Source organism: Eucalyptus grandis, chromosome 2 (genome assembly GCF_016545825.1).
Source record: "Eucalyptus grandis isolate ANBG69807.140 chromosome 2, ASM1654582v1, whole genome shotgun sequence".
Classification (NCBI taxonomy): domain Eukaryota; kingdom Viridiplantae; phylum Streptophyta; class Magnoliopsida; order Myrtales; family Myrtaceae; genus Eucalyptus; species Eucalyptus grandis.
The window spans coordinates 52,247,874-52,273,992 of NC_052613.1; the positions used below are offsets into that span (position 1 = coordinate 52,247,874).

General features: G+C 38.9%; 1 long non-coding RNA gene and 1 pseudogene across 1 annotated transcript; one reads left to right on the plus strand and one right to left on the minus strand.

The window, feature by feature from the left end:
• Positions 1–12,368: 12,368 nt before the first annotated feature.
• On the plus strand, positions 12,369–15,646 carry LOC104435611 (annotated as a pseudogene).
• Positions 15,647–18,324: 2,678 nt separating this feature from the next.
• LOC108957785 lies at positions 18,325–20,978 on the minus strand. The gene is made up of 4 exons (XR_005547780.1): positions 20,901–20,978; positions 20,559–20,664; positions 20,392–20,484; positions 18,325–18,396 (listed from the first exon to the last, which is right to left on the minus strand). It is a non-coding gene; the product is annotated as an uncharacterized LOC108957785 (long non-coding RNA).
• Positions 20,979–26,119: the final 5,141 nt, after the last annotated feature.

Genomic DNA, 26,119 nt, shown 5'->3' on the forward strand with positions numbered 1-26,119 from the left:
TTAGCCAACTAATCCAGGATTAGTGAGATTACTCATCAAATCGCGCGCAAATCGGATCAATCCGACGGCGGCGACGCGAGAAACGATTGTTCCCAAAGCACGGCTCGGGTTCGGGGCCGGGAAACGGCCCAAAAGCGGGCCCGAAGCTGCTGAAACCCACTCCGTGGGTCTTGCTGGTCGGGGCTGAACGGAGCCGCTCCGGCGGCTAGGGCGGCGAGGGGAAGCCGGCGGAGGGCGAGGGGGTCGCGGGGGTGGTTCGGCGAGGCTGGGCGGTGGCCGGAGGTGGCCGGACGGTGACTGGTCGGTGCGGAACAGGGCTGATTCGCGCGGCCTGGGCGTGCGCGGACGGCGGGACGGCAGCGGGCGCACGGGCGAGCGGCTGTCGCGGGCGTACGGCGGCGGTGCGGCGGCGGGGACGGGCGGCAGACGGAGCTGCGGCTTCCAGTTACAGTTCGCTCGCGAAGAAAGAAGGAGAAGAAGAAGCTGGTTCTGTCATGTGCGGGAAGGAGGAAGAGAGAGGAGAGAGAAGAGAGAGATAAGCATTGACTAGTCAAAGAGGAAAAAAGAGAGAGAGAATAGGCGGTGGGGAAGGGTTTCGCACGAGGGGGAGGAAAGAAGAGAGAGAAGAGAGAGAAAAAGAAAAAGAAAGAAAAGAAGAGGGAGGAAGAGAAAAGAAATAACTAATATAACACCACATGGTATTATTTTTTTTCTTTTCTTTTCTTTTCTCTTTCCCTTTCTATTTCTTTTCGGGCTTCAATTTTTCTTCCGATAATTTCTTTATTGAAATTTCGGACTCGTCAATAAATTGACGAACGATGAGACAAGGTCCTAAAAAGGAATTATGACGCGCTTAAAATTCGATTCCCGAAATCGAGTTCAATTTCGTGGTTAAAAATCATCGACATGATTTTAGTCCAATCCAACAAATTGAGTAGCTTTTAGGGATTTTACTACAGATACATCCCTTAACGGCTTCACTCAATAGGTTAGTTAACTCGTGAGTGATCAGCTCAGAGAAAAAGGACCGTAAACACGTTGACAAAATGTCAATTTCACTTTATCGAAGCAGGGTCGAATTTCAGGATGTCACAAAGTTAATCTTTTAAAAGAAAATGCTCTTTTAAAAACAGACTTATCAAATATTTCAAAGAAATTTTCAATAGGGTTTGAAAAACTTGAGAAAATTCTTTTAGCTGAAAGACCTTACTTCAATAAGTCCGGTCTAGGTATGACAGCGAAACAATTCCCTTGATTGATTTTCCTAAAGTAAAAGAAAGAATTAAGAAAAGACTCTCGAGAGAGGCTTACAAAAATCACTTCAAGAAAGTTTTGTAAAATCTGTAGGTAGAAATGCTCTCGGATGTTCAAAATGCAATGATCCAGGATCACTTTGAAAAAGAGTGTCCTATGGTTTGGAAACTGTTAAGAAAATATGGGCTAATACTTGCTTATGTTACTAACACCAAAGGACCTAAGAAAGTTTGGGTACCAAAGAAAGCTTGAGACTCTATTTTAAATGCAGGTCATCGTCAAGAAAAAGGTAAAGGGGTATCTTGACAGTGGATGCTCAAGACACATGACAAGAGACTCAAATTGTTCAAGTAAATGGTGGAAAAGTTTCATTTGGAGGAAACAGCAAAGGAAGTATTGTGGGATTTGGAACTGTGAAAATTGGAAATCTCACAATAAGTAATGTTTCCTTAGTGGAAGGACTCAATTACAATCTTCTCAGCATTAGTCAACTGTGTGATACTGGTTTCAAGATCTTCTTTCAAGAAGGAATATGTTACGGAATCAAGTAAAGACTCTACTCAGTCTTTCATGGGTCGAAGACATGGAAACATCTATCTTCTGGATGTGAAACCAAATGAATCGCAATGTTTTATCTCAATTCAAGACGAAGCAAGCTTATGGCACAGAAAGCTTGGTCATGTCAACATGAAGCAATTAGCCAAAATCTCATCTAAACAGCTTGGTTTAGGACTACCCAAATTACCTTATCAAAAGACTGATCCATGCACTCCATGTATTCTGGGAAAGCAGGTAAGAAATTCATATAAGCCAATAAATCATGTCTCTACTAATCATGTACTACAGTTGCTGCATATGGATCTCTTCGGACCAACCGAACACAGTATTGGAGGTAAGAAATATTGCCTAGTAATTGTGGACGATTACTCCGTTTTACTTGGGTATATTTCCTTGTAAGTAAGTCCGAAACCTTCTCGTATTTTGAAAAATTTGCTAAAAAGGTTCAAAATGAAAAAGGATGTGTCATCTCAAGTATAAGAACAGATCATGGAGGTGAATTTGAAAATCAAGATTTTATAAAATTTTGTGATGAATCTGGATTTAATCATGTGTTCTCCTCTCCATATACTCCTCAGCAAAATGGAGTTGTGGAAAGAAAGAACAGATCTCTTCAAGAAATGGCTAGAACTCTTTTAATTGAAAGCATGATTTCTTCACGATTTTGGGCTGAAGCTGTTTCAATAGCATGCTATATAATCAATAGAGTCTTCTTAAGACCTATTCTAGAGAAAACCCCTTATGAGTTATTCAAAGATAAGAAGCCTATTGTTTCATACTTTCATGTATTCAGTTGCAAATGTTTTATATTAAAAAATGCAAAAGATCGAGTTGGTAAGTTTGAAGAAAGATCAGATGAAGGTATCTTCCTTGGATATTCTACATCAAGCAAAGCTTTCAGAGTCTATAACAAGAAGAGCCAGTCTGTAGAGGAGTCAATGAATGTCAAATTTCAAGACTCAACGCAAGATGAATTAAGTCAGACTCATCAAGAAGAGTCTGAACCTGCTCCAGACCTTCCAAAGCTTACAACTCAAGAAGCATCTCGGACTCGGAAAACCAGCATCAGGATGTCCGTGAAGATCCAAACAAAGAGAGAAATCATCAACCGAGACAAATCAACAAGTAAGCTGGAAGCATAAGTCCGGTCATCCCAAAGATCTTATAATCGGCGAAATTAATGAAGGAATTCGCACCAGATCCAAAAGGCGAGAAGAGTCTAGTCTTGTGGCTCTCGTTTCGAAATTGAACCAAAGAGCATAGAAGAAGCTTTATCCGATGAAAGCTGGATTGAAGCTATGCAAGAAGAGCTCGACAGTTCAACATTAATGATGTCTAGGAATTGACATCCAAACCAAAAGGTAAAACCGTTATTGGAGCTAAATGGGTGTTCGAAACAAGATGAATGAGAAAGGAAAAGTCGTACGAAACAAAGCAAGACTCGTAGCCAAGGGATATACGCAAGAAGAAGGAATAGACTATGATGAGACTTACGCTCCAAAGAGCAAGGTTAGAAGCTATTCGACTATTACTTGCGTTTGCTTGTTATAAGAATTTCAGGTTATTCCAAATGGACGTCAAAAGCGCCTTCCTAAATGGATTTATCCATGAGGAAGTTTATGTGGAACAACCACCAGGGTTTGAAGACCCAAAGAAGCCGGACTCGGTCTTCGGGTGAAAAAAGTTTTGTATGGTTTAAAGCAAGCACCTCGAGCTTGGTACAACAGATTAAGTAAGTTTTTAATACAAAATGGTTTTGTCAAAGGTAAAGTAGATACGACTTTATTTATCAAAAAGGAAAACAAAAGTTTCTTACTTGTTCAAATATATGTGGATGACATTATTTTCGGATCCTCTAATGAAAATCTGTATAAGAAATTTTCTAAGTCTATGTAGGATGAGTTTGAAATGAGTATGATGGGAGAGTTAACATTCTTTCTTGGTCTTCAAGTAAAACAATTGAAGGAAGGAACTTTTATTTATCAAGAAAAATATGTTAATGATATTGTCAAAAGATTTGGACTAGAAAAGTGCAAAAAGACCGACATACCGATGTCAAGTTCTTTGAAGATAGACAAAGATGAAGAAGGGAAGAAAGTTGATCAAAAGCTGCACAGAGCATCATTGGTTCACTTCTTTATCTTCGCTTCTAGACGACATCTTGTTGAGTGTTTGCATCCGTGCTAGGTTTCAATCAGATCCTAGAGAATCCCATCTCGGTCTTTGCGAAACGCATCATTAAATACGTTGATTCATCATCAAGCATCGGTCTTTGGTATCCTAAGAAGGAGAATTTAATCTTCGGGATATTTAGACGCAGATCCTGGCTGGTTGCGAGTTGATAGAAAGAGCACTTCGGGAACTTGCTAGTTGCTTGGAAGCAGGACGGTGTCTTGGTTTTCAAGGAAACAAAGCACTTTGTGTCCCTTTCAACAACGAAGCGCAGTATGTAATACAGGAAGCTGCTGTTCGCAAATTCTATGAATAAAACAACAGCTAAGAGACTTTGAAATTGAAGACTCATGCATGGAGATTAATTGCGACAACACCAGCGCTATCAACCTCACCAAAAATCCAATTCTCCACTCAAGAGCAAAGCATATAGAGATTCGACATCACTTTATTAGAGACCATGTTCAAAATGGAGATGTTTCAATTCAATTTGTTGACTCAAAGAATCAAGCGGCGGATATATTCACAAAGCCTTTGAAGAAAAATCAATTTGAGTCTATACGTTCCCGAGACTCAACATTTTGAGGTATGAGGATATCAAAGTCTAAAGACTTTCGGACTCGATCTTACAAGACTTTATCTAAAAGATAGTCTTGGTACGACCGTCAGATTTGTAAGTCTTTCTCTCTTGAATCTCATCTTGAAAAGGTACGATCGTCGCTTTGTGTTTAAATTGTTGCTATATTTAATTGACGTAAATATTGCATCGTTTCATTTTCAAAAAGGAAGTTATTTTTAAAATGGCTATTTTTGCGGAAAAAGATAGTTATTTTGAAAAGGCATTTTTTATTTCCTTTGTGACGGTTCGTTTATCCCTCTTTTAACCGATCGTGCACTGTTGATTCATCTTCACTTTTCTCTCAAAAACCCTAGAAAGCATCGATCCTCCATTCCCGTTTGTCTTCTTCGTTTTTAATCCTCAAAAAGTTGTCATCTTTCCGGGAAAGTCAAGCAAGGAATCTTCCAAAACTGAGAAAGATGTCATCTTCAAGAAAGTCTTCGAGAATTGCAAGCAGGGGACCACGGCGAATGAGTGAGGGGCCTACGCACTTCGATCTTACTGAAGAAGAAGTGACTCCAGAACAGCAAGCGAGCCCACAACATTCTCAACAGCGTCATTCTCCTCTATCTAGTCCTCAAGGCGTTGATCATCAACAACAGGAAGAAATCATCGAGGATGCAAACCCGTAAGAGTTCAAAAGCCCGCTTATATTTACCGGTTATATCGTGCCTTAAAAGGAATTCGTACTCCTTTGAACTACATTGATGATTTTCTTAAAGACAAAGGACATGGGAACGAATATATATTTCTGTGAAAAATGGAAAGTTTGGGAATTGCTCGAAAAGGGGTGGCCGAGGAAACCCTTGCAAATATCTCAAGTGATCCTCGTGGGGGGCCGAATCGTAGATGGGAATGATGATGATAAATTATACAGTCAATTTCAACCGAAAATGGGTGTTGCGGTTGAAAATCAAGGAAAAATGGGAGATTTGTTCAGATCAAAGGAGCAAAAGGATCTGTACTCAAAATTGCTGAAGTGTGGGGTAATAAACCCTAAGAGTGTGGATTTTGATTTTCGGATACTTGTGAATGTGAACTTAAGGGAAAAGTTGAGTTATCTTCAACTTGAAAAGTTCCGCTCGACTCTACTGAGAGGCCTATGTTGAATTAACTGCATATTTCTATTCAAATCTAAGCTTTTAGATGCGAATAGATTCTCTTTCAGCGTTAAAGACCAAGACTATGTTGTGGATATGAATATCTTTGGCGAGATGTGTTAGAAGTCGAAAGAGGAAGATATCAACCAATCAAAGTTTCCATTGCTCGGGCCACACTTAAACTGGTGAAGGACGGGAGAACAGATGAAAAGATCACCTACTTAAGGATGGGTGCATTCAACATCTTGCTTCACAAGATTGTGATTAATTGCCTCCGACCGAAATCAACTTCCAAGACTCGATGTTTCAAGTTCGGAGGCCAAGGCGATGTATGCCATTCTCTTTGGAAAAGGTTTTCTCTCCCTCACACTTGTGATGTTTCACATGTATAGAGCAATGATGAAGGACAGAGGTCAACTCCCTTACCCAAGCCTTGTTACGAAGTTATTCAGACATCTGAATATTCAGCCTCCACAAATCTTTTGTGTTCGACCATGCGATCATATGGTGGTAGGACTGAAAATGGTGACCAAAATGCGTCTGAAGGAACTGAGCAAGAAGTTGGAGAAATTCAAGGAGAAGACTCCTGCAAAATCTCATCAAATCTCTTCTGCAGCTAAAAGAAAAGGGAAGGAGCCCATGGTTGCTCCATCCAAGAGAAGAAGAGCTCTCCTCGTTGAGGATGAAGATGATGAGGAAGACATCACCATCTCTCGCATTGGCTTTGAAGAATTTAAGTCGTCTGTTCCATAGAAAGAATCGGAACAAATGACGAAAGAAGCGAAGAGGAGAAGGAAGAAGAAGAAATAGAAGCTGAAAAAGAAACAGAGGAGGAAAGACTGAAGAAGAAAGAAGAGAAGAAGGAGAACCCGAAGAACACTCTTCTCCCCGTAGGCATGGAAACAAGGGGAGATCGGAGAAAGGAGTGAAGTCTTCATATCCTGATGCAAGTGAAGGAGTCAGTCGCTCACCAGCAGACCCAGATGATGTTTATGCATCTCAGTTTCCAGAGGAAGGTCATGAAGTTTCATCGCCAAACCTGCGAGATTATGCTAATCTACCATCGTCTGCATTTACTCCATCAGATCGAGCCGAAGCAAGTACTCAGACTGATAATGGAGCAGATTTTCGCAGAATCATGGATATTCTCTTGGAGATGCGAGGTCAAATTTATGCCTTGGGATGCGAAGTTCAAAGCTTGAAGAATGAAGGTCAAGCTTCTTCCTGTTCATTGAATGATAAAATGCAAGCCCTCTCTGTTAGGAATCAGGCCAATGCCAAGAGTGAGGAGATTGCACAACTAAAGGAAGACTTTAAAAAGCTGGAAGGCATCGTTCGTCTATGGAAGATTTCCAGCTTGTCCGCGTTCCCAAGCAATCTTGACTTCATCTCATCCTTTTTAATGATGACAAAAAGGGGGAGAGATGCAAGATTTGAACAAAAACTTTTCATTCATTAAACTTTTAATTGTTTGTTGGATTGTTTTGTGGTTTGAACTCTGTTTGACTTTGTTTTGTGTCTGGATGAGAACTGAACTAGACTTGGACTTGATGCTTCTATTAACTAATATCTTATGGATGGCTTCATCATATCTTTGGACTAACCTATTTTTACGTGGTTGTAGATTCTAGTGTTATTCTGTTAGCCATTTATCTCTATAAGATATGCATATGTGTTTGAGAAATGTTTTGCGAGATCAAAGATATCCAAATCTGCAGGAAAGTTTTGTCACCATCAAAAAGGGGAGATTGTTGGAGAAATCTTCTTGAAGTGTTTTGAAGTTGACAAAACGTTTCTATCGATCTAGTCGAAGGCTCAAGACTCTGCTTTGTTTAAAGTCCGAAGACTTAGGACAGCCGAGACTCAAGACTCAAAGTCTATCCTCATTGTGAGTCTCTAATCCGTTGAAGAAATGTTATCCAGAACTGGATGTTTTGTTAAAGATTTAACTTTATCAACTGGAGAAGATCTCGTGGCTGGAGAAGACATAACGGAGTCCTTTGATTGATCGAAGATTGACTCGATAATTGAAGATCCGGTGATTGCCTAAATATTATTGGAAGGTTCTGCTTATGGAAACCGAGATCCACGATTGTATGGGTGAACATGATTGATGGGCTATCAACACGTTCCTTTAATAGCTTGAACAATCTTCCTAATTGATTCTGTCCAACGGGTAGATTGGAGGAATTCCTTTGGTAAGTGCCAACGGGTATGATGGCATAAAGGAGTATATAAGGAAGACGGTTTTAGTTGTTCAAGGTGTGCGCGATAGAAGAATTCCAAAGTCTGAAGCTCTTTTTTGTTTAGACAAATCCTTTGAGCGAATACTTATATACAAAAGAGAGTCTATATTTGTGAGAAATCTTGAGGAGGTGTGGTAGAACATCTACACTGTGAAATCAAGGCAAAGCTGTGCTGTAACTTCTCTTTTGTTCATAGTGGAATCCAGCCAATAGGCTGTCAGTGAAGAAGAGTGAACGTAGGCTTGATATAAGCCGAACCACTATAAACCGCGTGTTCAATTTTCTCTTCTCTCAGTCTTACTTTGATTAACGTTTCCTTCTACTGTCTAGTATTGTGCAATTGTTGAAGAAAAATCTTTTATATACCTATTCACCCCCCTCTAGGTACTCATACTAGCAATATCAATGTATTTATGTATGTATGTATAAAATAAGACTCTTTGAGTGTATTGCTTGTAAGCCAATTAATAAACAGACCCATTTGAGGAATTTTGTGCATTGTGACTATTGAAGAGAGATCATCAGTTAATCGAGTCACTTGTGAATTAACAAATTGCATCTGTATCCCAAGCGAGCAAATTACTTTGACAGTTAAAAGTCTTTTACATGCATGGGGTGATTCAACAATTTTTTTTTTTTTTTTTGGTTTTAATATTTTCAAATAAAAGGGTAATGCCCCTCGTCAAGATGAGCTGTAGCGTGTCACTAGAAATTCAGTCATTCGAAAATAATAATATAGCTTTATTCATTTCAAGCATACTCGTAATAAATTGAAGTAATCTGCCAAAACATAGGCACTTTCAAATTAAATATAGCTTACCAACACTGCGTATTTATTAGTTTTTTTTTCTTTTTGGGTAAGAAGTAAATCTATTAAAAGAAAAACCCTCTATCAAACTGAAAAGAATGTATTGCAAATCATAGCATAAAAAATGTCATGCAATTTTAATGAGACTTCTTGCCTTTTAAGTTTTAAGATCCGAACTCCAAAAGGTGATGATCATAGCCCTTCCTCTAGGTTGCGTTTGGTTGTCAGGAAAAAATTTAGGATAGAATAAAATTTATTCTATTTTACATTTGGTGTCCACTCAAGATAGGATAAAGTTAAATATAAGGGGGATATAGACCAGATAAAATTATTTCATATGAGAGATGGGATAATGATGAATAGTATTTCTAATATCTATAATAAGAAATTTTTTCTCAAATAACAAATTTCTTAAATTAACAAATTAAAATTATATTTCAATATAAATAATATTTTTTTCTCATGTCCCCGTATATACCCTATTGCAATATGATGGAAAATCGCCCTGATCCAATGCAATTAGTCGATTGCTCCAGCAAGATCGGATACATAAGTTGTTTGGCATCTGTATTAAACTTTATGGAATGATAAAATACCATCTAAAGTTTATCTTCTTGAGCAAAGTAGGCATAGATAGTCAAACTATGAGCATGAGCTTAAAAACGGATGAATTTCATGACTCATAAAATAGATTGCAGTTAGTACATCGCCAAAAAGAAGAAAATAATCATGTAAACATGACTAGATATATTCAAAGTTACTGACATTATTAATTAGTTATTAATCACATATGGATGCTAGTAATTTTAGATGTATCAATAGTTATCATTGTATAAAATTGCACCCCTCCATGTAACAGACGTAGACACAAAGTGAAGTACCACATAATAAGTATTGGAACAAACATTCGGTCAACTTAGATTCTGACAATATATAATAGATCAGAGAATACAATTCAAAACTAATTAAACGTCGGCAGCATAGGATTGCACCCTTCGAATTAATGGACACAATTTATTAGATTAGAAACTAGACTTTAAAAGGAGTTAATATTATATCAGGCTCGCTGATTTAACTCCATAAATCGAAATACTTCAATATTGCTTCGATTTGGACTCCTCTTGTGGTATTCTGTCGTGAGGTATAGGACATTAATGTGAGAAAGAACTTGCTAAATTCATCTTTGGGATCGCTTCTCGTATTATATTTGGCCAAACATTATTTTGGGCCCATCGGAACGAATGCAGAAAATAAGTAGCAATAAGTGGAAAGGTCCTCACCACCACCTTCTAAACAAGTAGTCACTTAGAGGATTTAATGAAGCAAAGCAGATATTACATATATACATAAACCTCACATGTGTAGATTGGTCCACCCAAAGATAATTCTCGTGATGAACAAAATTGCAATATTTCATTTCTAGTAGCTGGGGGATCAACATTAACCGATCAAAGGTGTGTGCTCATAATCACGACTTGTACATAGAAATTTGCCTTTAGGTTGGACCAAATCGAGGTGCATCTCTATTGAGGATAGTTAGGATATTGGACTTTAGCCATGATGATTCAAAGTCATGTGGACAAATCTTCGGCTAATCACAATTTGATGCTCGGATTAAGTGATATGTGGTGCTCTATCAACTCTGTCCTTGTAAGTACCTACCACACGGGTTTTGACGTTACCCTAGTCCTTCGTCTTGTAATATACCTCCGAGTCTTTTGTTGAACAAGGTTTGAGGTTCATGACTTTTCTCTTTGGGTGGCTAAACCTATTTTGAACCACCATAGGCATGGACGAGGGAATCAATAGTTATATAATTTGATCAACGATTGAAATGAATCTAGTAGTTATGTGGACCGGAGTCTTAACTATATTCACCCACTGTCATGACCTTAAAAAGGGATATAATTCATGTCCCATAAACTGATTGTAGTCACAACATTATTAAAATAATAAAATAAATAATTACAATTATGTAAACACTGTCGAATAAATTCAAAGTTCATTGCATTATTATGAAGTCACATATAGATATGCTAATGTTATCAATAGTCATTATCTTATACGAAATCTCACAGTTGCATGAATCAATTATGGAGTACGTTAAAATTCTTTATCAACTAGTTGGAGAAATTACATGTTATTCATATGGGTCTTGAGAAGCCAACAAAAAGTACGCTTCTTTCTTCTTGTATACAAGTATGTTGTCATTTGTTTAATAACTTTTTTATTTTATTTTATGGTTCAACATTTTACTGACAACACCTTTTTTCGTTTAAGTTATTTAATGATATGTATAATTACGTAGATTTGTCAAAAAAAGGGTATGGCAAGACAATCCTAACAGCTCCCTCTAGGCATCATCACAAGGGTCGCACCTTGCCTACAAAAAGTTCAATTTGAATTGTAGCTATTCCACACCCTTTGTAATTCAAGTGTCCGATGTTGGTGAGTTGATCACCACAACTTCACCAATATATTATCAATCAAATTTATCCATGCAAAGTATGCCGTAGCAAGATAATGCAGCAAAAACTGTTTAGTCATTCATTTTATTTAATTAGTTATTATTATATCATTAAAATCCGATAGTCAAAATTATGTAGGGAACTGCTTTCGTTTTAAGCTGGAGGCAACATGAAAACCACCCCATTGATATTTTGGTGAAAAGGCGCCAGTGGTCCAACTACTTTTTCTGAGAAATTCGATGCCGTCTCTTTACCCTTCTACTTTTTCCAAATGATCCCTTTACTTTTTAAAAAGTTTCGCAGTCAGCCCTTTGGTTAATCTTGACCGCTGGAGGATATAGTTGACAGCTGAAAAGCGGAGGTGGCGACGTGAGAACATGTCTCAAAATTTTTCAAGTTGGAACTTAACTCGATTAAGTCTTTAAGAAGCTCAATCTCCATGTTAGTAATCCGACTAAGACTTCCACCAATGACAATTATCGTATTGATTTTTTTTTTTTTTATGATTAATATAGGAATTTTCGGATGTCACGTAATGCACCCTCCAAGCTCAATTTTACAAATTCTAACTTAACTCGATAAAGTTTTTAAGAAATTGGACCTTGAGTTCACTTGATTTTATAGGTCAATAAATTGTACTTCAAACTCGAACCCGAGCTTGAATTTTGAGAGGAACACTATAATTGAGAACCAAAGATATTTTATTTAGTCATATTTAAGTATATAATTGCTCGAAAAGGTTCACTTAGCCGATCCAACTTCTACAGTGATTAGAGAGAATATGTACATTTTGTACGCTCTATTTTCAGCCAAAAGAAAAAGTTAGAAAAAGTTAGTCTGAAGCTAGTAGCTAGCTTCGATTCAGCGAAGGTTGACCTCTATGAATGAGGGCCTTGAGGCTTTTCTTTTCACCGGTGAAGACAAACACCATTGGTTAGATCTTCAGCGTCAGTTATTCTTGCGAACAACTTATCTTCCTGTGTTTGTCCTGTCATATTTTCAAAAGCATACCTTTTTTTTTGTCTTAGTGGATAATCATAAAAGAATCATCCTCAGCATCCACTTTGTATATAACACGACTTAACCTCGCCAAACTAACTCAACGATTCAAGTATTTGCACTGCACACGACCGTCCCCCGACAATGGCTCTTCACATCCTCTTCACATGGCTTTCTCTTTCGCTTCCTCTCCTCCTCCTCCTCCTCCTCCTCCTCCTCCTCCTCCTCCTCTCAGTGAAAAACTTCAACAATAGAAAGAAGAATCTCCCACCAGGGCCTCCATCTCTCCCCATCATAGGCAACCTCCACCAGCTCGGCCACTTGCCTCACCAGTCTCTGTGGAAACTCTCCAAACGGTATGGCCCCGTCATGCTCATCCGCCTCGGGAGCATCCCCACCGTCGTAGTCTCCTCCCCTGAAGCTGCCAGGGAGGTCCTCAAGACCCACGACCTCGATTGTTGCAGCCGCCCGCGGCTAGTCGGCGTGGGATGCCTCTCCTATGACTACCTCGACATGGCCTTTGTCGAGTACGGCGATTACTGGAGGGAGCTGAGGAAGTTGTATGTACTCGAGTTGTATAGCGCAAAGCGAGTCCAGTCCTTCCGGTACGTCAGAGAAGAGGAGGTGGGGTCTATGATCGAGTCTATTGCGATGTCAGCCAAGAGTAGAACTCCAGTTAATATAAGCGAGAAATTCATGACTGACGGCTAACATCACTTGCAGGTAGGATATAGTGGTGCAGTTGAGGAGTCGAGTCGAGTAAGTTAATCTATTTAATAATATTGATCCATCTTTCTATAATACATTTTTAACAAGTCACACCCAATCCGGTTTGACCCTGACCCAATCATTAGCAGTTTTTCCCTTTAAATATAGAAAACAGCTTATTGTAAAAAAAACTATCTGCTTTAAAACAAATTAAACATTGAAAAAAGTTAGCGAATAAGAAATTACTAAATTTTTTTTGATGAAACTACGATAACACGCAAGTTATTTCTCCTGATGAGGGAAATTTGAAAATAAAGCTGCTTTTATCTTTCATATGAGTAGGAGTTGTTTCTGGAATGATATTTTGGAAATTCTAAATAGACGGGGCATCACTTATATAAGAAAAAGAAAAATTGATGATTTGGGAATGATTGTGCAATAAAGTATGTAGGAAAGAAATTTCGATTTTTTTTTTAGTTGGTCTTACTTTATTTCTACTTTAACGCTCATTCTCAGACTTTTGTCCTGCCTCCTTATAGGGCGTGGGAGTTGAAACTCACTCCTAAAACAAAATCATCCTCACCCCAACCTTCCGAAAAAATGAGGATTCGAACCTCCCACCTTCCCCTTCAATGTTGGAAGGGTAGCCACTGGAGCAAACCCCAGTGATTAAGAATTTCGACTTTGGATTTGATGAAATACGTCAGTTACAAACTCTTGAGGATCATAAGGAAAAGTGGTTCATCGGGTGCATATAGGATAAGCCCAAATTGCTTTGGTGAGGACCAGCCGCGTTCGTCTAAAGTCCTACATATATAAACATGTAATAATAATATTTATTCAAATAAGGGTTAATAAATCAGTGCTTAGGGAAATGTATATATCGAGTTAATAAATTTTCAAGTGTATTAAAAGATCACGGGACCATATAAAAGCTAAATTAATGAACCAAAACGAATTGATGAATTTTATTGCGGAAAGAGAAAATGGTGTGTCACAATTTATATAAATGTCTGTAATCGCTCATCACAAGGAAGTAGGAGACATGGCCATGGCGAAAAGCGTGAATGAATTGTTTGACGCTGAGTGCCATAAATTGATCGAAAATGAGTATGATGCTGTGAATCCATAAAAAATCCATATCTAGTTGGGCTTTGCTACTATGAACCCATAACAACCTATATTTAAAATTTTAACTAACTCACAAGCCACCAAATGTGAGTTAAAAAGTCGGTCTTTAACCCATTTGCCACCTTCGGTTACTACTTGAATTTTCGGAGGTATGACAGTATATTGAGTCTATTCTATAAATTTGAGCTCGACTTGACCATGAGTTCTATGTACAAACTTGACTATACTCCTTTGGATTCAATCAGACCTACGAGCTGCCCGAACTATTTAGCTATTATCAAGTTCGAACTTGACTCTCCAACTAGAGAAACTCCACTCACATCTGGAAAAGATTTGAACCAAAGCTTGTCTAGCCTGAGAGCCAAGCTTGATCGCTCACGAGAATCTCTGACTTGTTTGCACGCCTTATATGCAGGGTCGCATTTGGAAAGGCGATTCAGGAGACGGAGTTCAAAGAAGGGAGTTTCATGAATATGATTCACGAGGCAGTGGCGATGTTGGGAAGCTTTTCGGCATCTGATTTATTCCCTCGATTTGGCTGGATTGTGGACAGGTTCACGGGGCTCCATTCGAGGTTGGAGAAGAGCTTTCGCAATTTGGACGTTTTCTATGAGAAGGTGATCGAAGAGCATCGTAATGCGACTAAGAGCCACGAGCAAGAGGACATTGTCGATTTGCTGCTGAAGATGGTCAGGGATCAGACTGAGCTTGCGGGGATCCGGCTCAAGGAAGATAACATCAAGGCCATCTTGATGGTACATCATACAATCTCTACTTATTACCTTATGTAGATCGTATACACAATTGAGAAGCAAACTTGAAGGTTCTACATATTGCAGGATATAATTCAAGAACTCCTTAAATGAATACTCCATCCTCTTTCTCGGATATAAAAGTACGGCAGTAAAAATTGATGTACACGTCTTTTTTGTGAATCATGACTTTATGTTCACTCTCAGGATATATTTCTAGCTGGAGTGGACACCGGTGCAGTTGTCATGGACTGGACAATAGCCGAGCTCACCAAGAACCCGAGGGCGATGCAAAAAGCTCAAGAGGAGATTCGGAGTTGCGTTGGAAACAAGAAATAGGCTGATGAAGATGACCTCAACGCGCTCAAATATCTCAAGTTAGTACTCAAGGAGACAATGAGGCTACACCCTCCACTTGTTCTACTCATCCCAAGGGAAACAATGGGCCACTTCAAACTATTTGGCTATGATGTCGACCTGAAGAGTCGTGTCCAGGTGAATGTGTGGGGCATCGGGCGGGACCCGAGCCTATGGGAGCGTCCAGATGAGTTTGTGCCGGAGAGGTTTGAGGACAGTCCGATCGATTACAAGGGGAATCATTTCGAGTTGTTGCCATTTGGAGCGGGACGGAGGGGATGCCCTGAAATAGCGATGGCAATGCCGACGATTGAGCTGGCGCTCGCCAATGTATTGCACTCCTTTGATTGGGAATTGCCAGAGGGGATGACGGAGAGAGATGTGAGCATGGAAGAAGGGGCTGGCCTAGCTGTGTTCAAGAAAGTGCCTCTCACTCTGTTGCCGGTAAAGGCATCGCATGAAACCAATGCATGACGAAATCAGCGTCAAACAAAAATCATCATATCTCATAACGTTTTATGCTTATAATTATGATTAAGCGTATTAAATTTGTACGGTACAATGTCCTAGCAAACAACATCTCCATATATAACGGAGACTCGTTGAGTATATTGCTTCTAGGGCAATTAATAAAAAGATCGTTTGAGTAATTTGTGCATTGTGACCATTGAGGAGAGATCATCAGCTAGGCGAGTCACGTGTACATTAACAAATTGTACACGTATCCTATGCGTGCACGTTACTTCGAGAGTTTAGAGACTTTTTGTTTACACCAGAAAATGAACAAGCCATATATATCAACAAGCATGAGACCACGTGGCTGATGAATGACATTATCATTGTGTTTGTTAAAATATGTCTCAAGTTTGAGATTTGCTAGACTCAGCTGCATAAAAGAGGAAATATAAAGTAAAATATTTAAAAGGGAAGAAAATTACCTCATATGTGGAATCCGAAAGTGGATATCTTCGTGGGCACATTCCACTCCGAAGGATGAAGATAGTTCCCTGCACGAAGAAGCCTAAAGAATCATAGTTGGTGGGGCCCAAGGTCAAAGGTTTGACCTTGGGCACACTTTCACACTAGTTTTTCCCTTTTGCGGCCACGAAAACAATATAGGTGGGGCCCAAACACACACACGTTCAGCGTGAAGCCGAAGCAAGGAGTGGTGGTGGGCCCAGGTCAAACTCTAACCTGGGCACACATATAAAACAGATATAATTTCCTTCCGAGAGAGCCGCATGCCACCGAAGCATCGTTGTTGATCCAAGTGCTGTTCTTATTTTGAGTGCTATGATTTTCTTTGTTTGTGAGAGACATTCATAGGTGCTGAGTGCTTGGCTTTGGGTCTTAGTGTTTTTCGTGCGACAAAGCTTATTTGTGATTTACATCCAAGAAAGATTGATTATTTGGTGTAATTGGGATTTGAAATTTACCGATGCTAAATTTACGTGGTTTGGTTGTAGAAAGAAGCGACAAATTTCATTATAAACATTACTCAAATCATCAAACACTCTCGATATTTCTCAATAACGTACGTAGTATTTAACTATCTCTCCAGTCGGAGACCGAAAGCGCTGGCAACCCTCCCTCTCACAAACCCTAACCATCCACCATAACCTTGCTTCCCACCACTGTCTCATCCATTTCCACGATCCCATACCCACAAAAACCTAATTACCCATCACACCCTGGTTTCATATTCTTGTTTCATCCAAAACAGTGAACCTGTGGCCACAGTCCCGTCACCGACAGGAATTTCGCTGATACTAAATTTACATGGTTTGGTTGTAGAAATTTATGTCCATGGGGAGATGAAGATTTAAAACAAATGAAATCCCATATGCAAGCAACACTAAACCCAGCACAGGGTTGGTTGGATGAAACTCAGCTCCTTGAAACACCCATACAGATGACTAAAGAAGTTGAAGCACGGGCTGTGGTGGCTAGCCCTAATAAGCCACCAAATGACCCATGAATATACTGAGCTGGAACTGTCAAGGGTTGGGCACACCCTTGACAGTTCGAGAGTTGAGAGCCTTATCGGCTCAATATAGGCACTGCTTGGTTTTTATTATGGAAACAAAAAATAAGGCTGAGTATGTGCAAAGAATCAAGAGAAGACTCCAATTCCAGAGGTGTGTAGTAGTAGATCCTGTGGGTACGGCGGGAGGATTGGCCCTTATGTGGGATGATCGGATTTCAATGGATATTGACACAATGACTGAAGACTTTGTGAATTTAAAGTGTGAAGAAGGGATTTCAGGTAAAACAATGCGTATCACCTTTGTTCATGCTCCATATACCTACTCCAGAAGGTTGCAACTTTGGGAGACATTAAAACAAATCAGCTCCACAAATACTTTGCCATGGGTGTGCTTGGGGGATTTTAATGAAGTGCGGTTCCATTGGGAAAAAGTGGGAAAGAGGCTGGCTGAAAATTTCAGAATGAGTGCTTTTCAAGATTGCTTGGATGCATGCTCTTTTATGGACATAGATAGTAAGGGATGTGCTTTTACCTGGGCAAATAACAGAGATGGGGAAGAATATGTGAAAGAAAGACTAGATATGGTATTGTGCACAATCGAATGGAGATTAATGTACCCTGAAGCTGAGGCTTTTGCGCTACCTGCAGTCGGGTCAGATCATAGCCCTCTGATATTGTCTCTTCAAACAATTCAAGATAGAAGAAAACGAAACTTTAAATTTGAGGCGTTTTGGCTTTCGAATGCTGAATGTAGGGAAGTGGTGTTGGAATCGTGGCATATGCTGAATCGGGAATCAAACAAATCTTGCTAGAAAACTTTCTGCTGTTAAGAACGCTCTCTCCAAATGGAGTAAAGAGACTTTTGTGAATGCGAAAAAGAGAATTCGAGTGTTGAAGAAGGAACTTGAGTGTCTAACAAATCATATTTCAGGTTCTTTTAACAAGGCACAATTTCAAAAGATACAGGGAGAAATTGATGAATTAGGGAGGCAAGAAGAGATGTATTGGGGGTTAAGATCTAGAATTGAGTGGCTGAGATGGGGAGATCGGAATACCAAGTACTTTCATGCGACAACTATCCAAAGAAGACAGAGAAATCGGATTTCTATGCTGCAAACTGAAGAAAATACATGGCTGGTTGAGCCAAATCAGTTAAAAGAACATACCGTGCAGTTTTTCATGAAGTTATACCAGTCATATGGTCCTCGGAACTTCGACCCAGTGGTAGAGCAAATATCTGCAGCAGTGACAGAAGATATGAATAGAAGTTTAATTGCTGAAGTTACTATAGAAGAAGTTACTAAAGCAGCATTTGAACTAGGCGCAACTAAAGCTCCAGGACCAGATGGTCTTAGTGGTCTGTTCTATCAGCATCATTGGGAAGACATCAAAGGGGACATATTCAAGGAGGTCAAGGACTTTATGACCACTGGTTCCCTCTCAGCAACACTCAATAAAACACATATCTCCCTCATTCCGAAAATTCCAAACCCAGAAAGACTGGACCAATATCGTCCCATCAGTTTATGCAATTTCGCATACAAAATTATTTCAAAAGTGCTGGTAAACAGACTCAAACCCATGATATCAGAAATTATAGCACCAGAACAAAGCGCATTTGTGGGCGGGAGACAAATCCAGGATAACATTTTTATTGTTCAAGAAGTACTTCATCAGATTCGAATTAGGAGCAGGAAACAGAAATTCCAGGCTGTCCTCAAACTAGATATGAAGAAGGCATATGATCGTGTGGAATGGGATTTTTTAGAGGCATGCCTGCTAAAGACTGGATTTGATGAAAAATGGGTGGGATGGATAATGAAGTGTGTTACCACGGTTACATTTAGTGTTCAATTTAATGGAGAACCCCTGCAATTTTTCCAACCCTCAAGAGGACTCAGGCAAGGGGACCCCTTATCTCCTTATCTCTTTATTATTGTGGCAAACGTATTATCTGTATTGATGAAGCAAGCTGTGGAAGATGGGAGTGTGAAAGGAATTAGACTAAACCGAAGTTGTCCTACCTTATCTCACCTATTATTTGCCGATGATTCCATTTTCTTCTTAAATGGCACTATTTTAGAATGTCAAAATCTTGCCATGATCCTCAATCAATATTGTTATGCAGCTGGACAGGAGATTAATTTAAATAAGTCGGGGATTTTTTTCAGCAAGGGATGTCCTCAAACATTAAAAGATAATATGGCAAGTGTATTGAGAGTCCCTATTATTGATAAAATAGGGAAATATTTGGGTATTCCTTCTGATTGGGGAGCATCCAAAAAACAGATGTTTGCATGGGTACTTGGGAGAATTAGTGCCAAACTAGAAAGCTGGAAGGAAAAATTACTATCCAAGGCTGGAAAAGAAGTCCTGCTGAAAACGGTAGTACAAGCTCCACCACAGTTTGCAATGTCGGTATTTAAAATTCCGGTATCTATATGTAAGGCTATTGAACAAAAAATTGCAGCCTTCTAGTGGAAGAGTAATGAAAAGAAGGAAGGTATTCACTGGAGGAAATGGGAGCTATTGAAAACTAGAAAAGACAGAGGTGGAATGGGGTTTAGAGACCTTCTCTCATTTAATAAGGCAATGTTAGGGAAGCAGGCTTGGAGGTTGGGACAGCAACCCTCTTCTCTCTGGAGTTCACTGTTTAAAGGGCTATATTATCCTCATACAGATTTTTGGCATGCAGCAAAGGGTCTCCGACCTTCATGGGGATGGCGAAGCTTGATTTTAGGAAGGGATTCAATTGCACCACAAGTAATGTGGCAGGTTGGGGATGGATCTAGGATAAAAATACGAGAAGATAAATGGTTGCAACGAGGAATAATTGAGGGACCAGTAAATGCAAATGAACCATTCTTGGTTTCAGAACTCATCGATAAAGAACAAGGAGTATGGAAAGAAACGACAATAGCAGCACACTTTGAGGACAGCCTAGTTAAAGAAATACTAACCATTCCAATCAAGCCTAAAACAGAAACAGATAAGATGGTATGGACTGGAACTCAGGCAGGAAAGTATACAGTCAAAAGTGGGTATAATCACATCATGGAGGACACAAAACAATGTTAGACAAATCATGCCACAACGTCATTTCAGACTCCCCCCGCACTCTAGACAGACATTTGGAAGCTACACACTCCTTCTAAGGTTAAAAACTTTATGTGGTGCTTATGTCAAAATGCTCTACCAACAAAGGACAATTTGTTTAGAAGAAACATATTACCTGATCCCATATGTCCTCTATGCAATCATGAAAGAGAGACGGTGGAACATCTCTTCTTATTATGTCCGTGGACAAGACAGGTATGGAGCGATCCTATGATGAACATCAAAATCTCAAGGCAGGGCTTGACAAGAATGGAAGATTGCATACTCAAATCACTCAAACACTCTCCAAACTTGCACTTGGTAGCTGTTGTGTTGTGGTCTATATGGAAGGCGCGAAATCAAGCTATTTTTCGGGGTAGAGAACCTGAGGGATCAGCCATCATAGAATCTACACAAGCAACATTAAACAGTTATCAAAGATGGACTCCACGGATGAGTGGCCATCAAGCAGAAGTAGGTAATGAATCGCAAACTAGAGCTGATCCCACAGTGCAAAATGAGCAGATCAGGGAGCTAAAACAGAGGCATGGAGAGTCGAGTCGAGAGAAACGGGCTATAAATAATGAGCGAGGACTCAGAGTAGCGAATGAACAGGCAAGCAGAGAGGATGACTTGAGAACAGACCTGCGATTCCAACTCAGCGGCGCACGGAGTGGGCGAAATAGACAGCCTTATGCAGAGGAGGCAGCTAGATGGTGCGGCGGGCGGATCGGTGTGGGGCCCTCTTCGCTAGGAACCTCAACCGCGCAATACAATGAGGGAGATGAGGACAGAACAGAGAGATCTGGTGCAGAGCCGAGACCTTCAAACCGAGGGAAAGGCACCACCGAGGAAGACAAATTGGAGAATCAACCAGTTGCGTCGCATCTTCGAATGAGAACCTCAACCGCGCAATACAGGAGATCAAGTGCAGAGCCGAGACCTCCAAACCGAGGGAAAGGCACCACCGAGGAAGACAAATTGGAGAATAAACCGGTTGAGCTGCACCTTCGAATGAGAGGAGAGCGGGGAAAGAAGCTCCACGAGAGGGACGCCGAAGAAGGAAGAAATGCGGAACCTGCACTCGAATCACTAGCTGCGGTGCTGGTTGGAAGACCCACGAAAATCCCAGATCTGAAACCCATGAACTCCACACACCTCAGCCATGGATTCCACCACACAAAGGAGTATTGAAGATAAATCTGGATGGGACGTATGAACCTGGGATGTTGGAGAACTCCATTGCCTCCCCAAACTTTATTAGATATTTCTCAAGCCTCATTTACACCTAATAACTCAGACCAAAAAAAAAAAAAACGTACGTAGTATTTAGCCTTATAATTTCTTGTAAAATAATCTCTCAATCTCATAAAAAAATTTAAAAATCTTGAACTCACAGATTTTATTGGCTTGAACACTTGTATCTTCTAGGATGTAATTCACGAACAAACCCACAAAGATAGCCCACCACTCAAGCACTCGAAAATGGCGCTTCACTATTGCATGCATCAACGATGACGGCTTCTCTTGCGGCAAAAGAACAAATATATATATAGAGAACAAAAGTTGACCAACTTCAACATGGATAAGGAAAATTCATATAATCCTAATAAGATTTGGTTAACTAAGCCACGTTTCAAGCAATAACAAGTTTGAAATCTCTATATATATCCACCACCTAAAGAAATCCAATTCAGTCAACAATGCCCACAAACTTGACTTTCCTTTTTTGTCTTCTTTCTTCACCGAGTTGAACTTGTAAAAGGAAATAAATTATGTTCTTGATCACAACACCAATACAGATAAGGTTTCCGCATCATGTAAGATCCGATCTTGAACTTCGATCTACCAAGTTAATATGCAAATAAACTTGGGTCATGTTCATTCAATAAGCTTAAACTCGAGATATATTTTAACGATCTCCACCTTGACTTGTGTTCGAGCCAAGTTGCAATCGCTTTGCTAAAATTCAAACTTTGTTGTTACTCTCCCATAGCCCCTAATAGGCTTAATCATTACAGATTTTATTCAAGTCCAAGCCTCACTTGAACTTCGCCATAACTAAGGATTTCACTGGAATACCAACTCCACATGCACCTTTAACTACTCTGCATGGATTTTTCGACTCAACCTCCTTAACCGTAGATAAAATAAAATCATTGTTGCATCCATATCTATCAAGAGATTGAATACGCATCTTGTCAATTTCTATAGTTATATCAACCATTGGCTCTATAAGCTCCACATAGCTACAAACATCATTTGTGTCAATTACCATATTACTACTTGTACTTGCTACCTCAGGAGTATTTGGTTGCAACTCCACCTCAAGTTAAACACCGTTCATATCCGTATAAACACTGTCATAAACAATCCTAGCCATAAGTACTATAGACTCGTTAAATGTAACTTTTTTGCTACTAACAAGTGCACATTTTTCCAAGCACCACAACCGATAACCCCTCTCACCTTGTGTATAGCCTAGGAACATGCACTTTTTTTATCCCTTTATCGAACTTACCATCACGAACTCCAATATAACATAGGCAACCAAATATTTTAATAATAGAATAATCAACAACGTTATTTGACTGCACCTCTTCGGGAGTTTGACATCTAGTGGTAATTGATGGGGATCTATTTATCAAGTGGCTCGCCATACTAAGCGCATCTATTAGGAATCTCCTAATTATACCAGCACTAGGGAGCATTTTATGGATCATCTCTAATAACATTTTGCTCATCAATTCCGGGACATGTTTTGGTTCATTGGCACAAGTGCGTTGTTTGACTATGCCTTCATTCATGCAGAATTCATTTAACAACTTCAAGCAAAACTCCATGCTACTGTTAGTTTGCACTTGCTTAATCATCTTATTAGTCTCATTTTCGATCAAAGCTATCAATTGCATAATCCTGACAATAACATCAAACGTATGCCTAGGCACAAACACCCACGTCTTCATCGAATAGTCATCAACAATTGTTAGCATATATCTAGCACATTTTCTTCAAAGGAAATCACGACAACTTGTAGTGAATTAACTTTGTAATTTTCGTGGTTTCTTTGACAGTAATACTAAACTACAATTTTCATTGTTGATCTAAATCATAGCACCTGCATGCATTTAGTTCTTTAGCATTATAATCACATAATATATTTCTTTTACATAAAACTTTCAGGCTTATCTCGCCAATGTGCCATAAACGCATATGCCACAATTCAGACTTGCGAACAAATGCATTTGACGTCTCCACAGCGAAATTTGTCACCGTCCCACCTTAAAGTTAATACAGGCTACTGTGCTTGATTCATTTCATTATTATCAAAGCAACTTGAAAATTTTTCAGAATTCCACATTCTAAAATATATCGATACCCAACTAAATCTAGAGCACTCAACAAAATTAAGTTCTTCAACTCTAGAACACGCCTCACTTCAGTCAATGTCCTCACAATACCATCGTACATTTTTATTCTAATATTACCAACACTGACAACATCGCATTCGGGGTTGCTTTCCAAATCCATGTATTGATAAGTAGTTTATCAGTTTCTATTTAGTGTGACATGAAAAGAACAACCAGAATCCATAGTTCATTCATCAAATGATGAATCATCAATAATAGACAACACATAATCGGCATTATCAGCTACAACTGCAACATCATCTGTAGAATCTACTATAATTCTCTTACCATTTTTCATTATTCAACTTAAGGCAATTTCTTCTAAAATGGCTCATCTTACCACAATTCCAGCAGACAACACCACCAATCCTAGTTGACTACACCTATTCATATGAGTACTACTCTTGCTACCATGTATTCTATATCTTCCTCTATTTTCACCTACTAAAGTAATAGATACAGGTTCGCCAAATTCTTTTCTACGGATGTCCTTGCTCAAAATTAAATCTCGAGTCCCATCAAACGTACCTAGAGAAATTACTAACAGCATTAATAGTAGTATTCTAATTAATAGGTAATGGGGATAACAAAATCAAATCACGTATCTAATCTTCAAAGTCAACCCTAACTAAACTCAATTGACTAATAATCATATTGAATTCATTGATATGATTTGCAACTAATGCGCCTTTGCTTATCTTCAAATTAAACAGATATCGCATCAAATAGACCTTATTACTCGCAGAGGGCTTCTCATACACATATGATAGGGTTTTCATCAAATCGGCAGTTGTTTTCTCTTTCACGATATTAAACACCCATTGCTCGTCTATCCAGCAAATCCCAATCAACTTGCTTCATCATCTCTGGTTTCTCCCCAGACAAAGGCAAGTGCAATTTCATTTGTTAAAGATAATCTTCAATCTGCATCTTCTAGAAATCTAAATCATTCCCATCAAATCTGTCGATTTTCACTTTTCCTTCTTCTATCGCTATCAATTCGCTTCAACTCAATCAAGTATGGCTCTGCTATCAATTATTATGGAAAGCAAGTGATCAAACAATAATATAGATAAATGAAAAAAATAGATCGAATATCAAATTTACGCGATTTAGTCATATAGACCTACGTCCATGGGGGAGTAGCAACAAATTTTATTATAAATCAAGAGATACAATGAAGATTACACAATTGAGTCATTCGAATACTCTTGATGTTTCTCAAGTCCCAATTACACCCAATAATGCAGCAATGTTTATATCTACAACTTCTCGCAAAATAATTTTTCATACTCACAAAGAAATTCACAAATCTTGAACTCGCAAGATTTAATCGGCTTGAAAACTTGTATTTTCTTGGATGTAATTCACGAACAAACCCACAAAGATAGCCCACCGCTCAAGTACTTGAAAATGGCACTTCACTATTGCATGCATTAACAACGGCGGCTTCTCTTGCAACAAAAGAACAAAATTATATAGAACAGAAATTGACCGACTTCAACATGGATAAGGAGAATCCATATAATCCTAATAAGATTCAATTAATTAAGCCATGTTTTAAGCAATAACAAGTTTGAATATATATATGATAAGTGCAATAGAAGTCCTAAAACTTATAACGAAAATGCAATTAAGTTATAAAACTTATAAAAAAAATGCAATTAAGTCCTAAAACTCATCAAATTGGTTTAATCGAGTCCTAAAGTTAACACCGTCTAACATTTTAATAGTAAATGTTGACGTGGCATTTAAAATGAATTATTATATTCCATGTGGCTTTTTAAAATTATTTTTTATTCAAATTAAATTTTAAAACTAGAAAAGGAAAAGCTAAAATTTATTTAAAAACCAAAAAATTCAAAAAAAAAAAAAAATGGCAGGTCGCCGGCCCTCCGGTGATGGGTGGCGGCGAAGGAAGCCTCCCATTTTCTTGTTCTTTTTTTTAATTGTTTTGTTTTTTAAATAAATTTTAGCTTTTCTTTTCTAATTTTTAAATCTAATTTAAATAAAAATAATAATTTAAAAAAGCCACATGGAATATAAAAATTCATTTTAAATGTCATGTCTACGCCACTATCACGACCTACTCTTAGGAGGAGGGAACATGTTTAAGGGTATTGCCTAAAGGATAGGCTTATGGCCATTGATTAAGCATGGGCTCTCCTAAGCCTATATCCCGCGTGACATTGTAATATTTTTTATGAATTTTGCACAAAAGGAGTTGCCACTAATCTATTGAGGTCGGCTAGAAACCAAGTGGGGCACGGGAGCATGCCATACTTCTTATGCAACCAGAGAATTTAGAATAGGGGACTTGATTACACTAATTGATCAATTAGTACCATTTCGATACCTAATCTTATTCATTTTAAAATAAAGGATTTTTGTCAGGTAGTTTAGATTGATTTTACACCTATCTACTAACATGCGAGGTGATCATGTGGGTGCGCA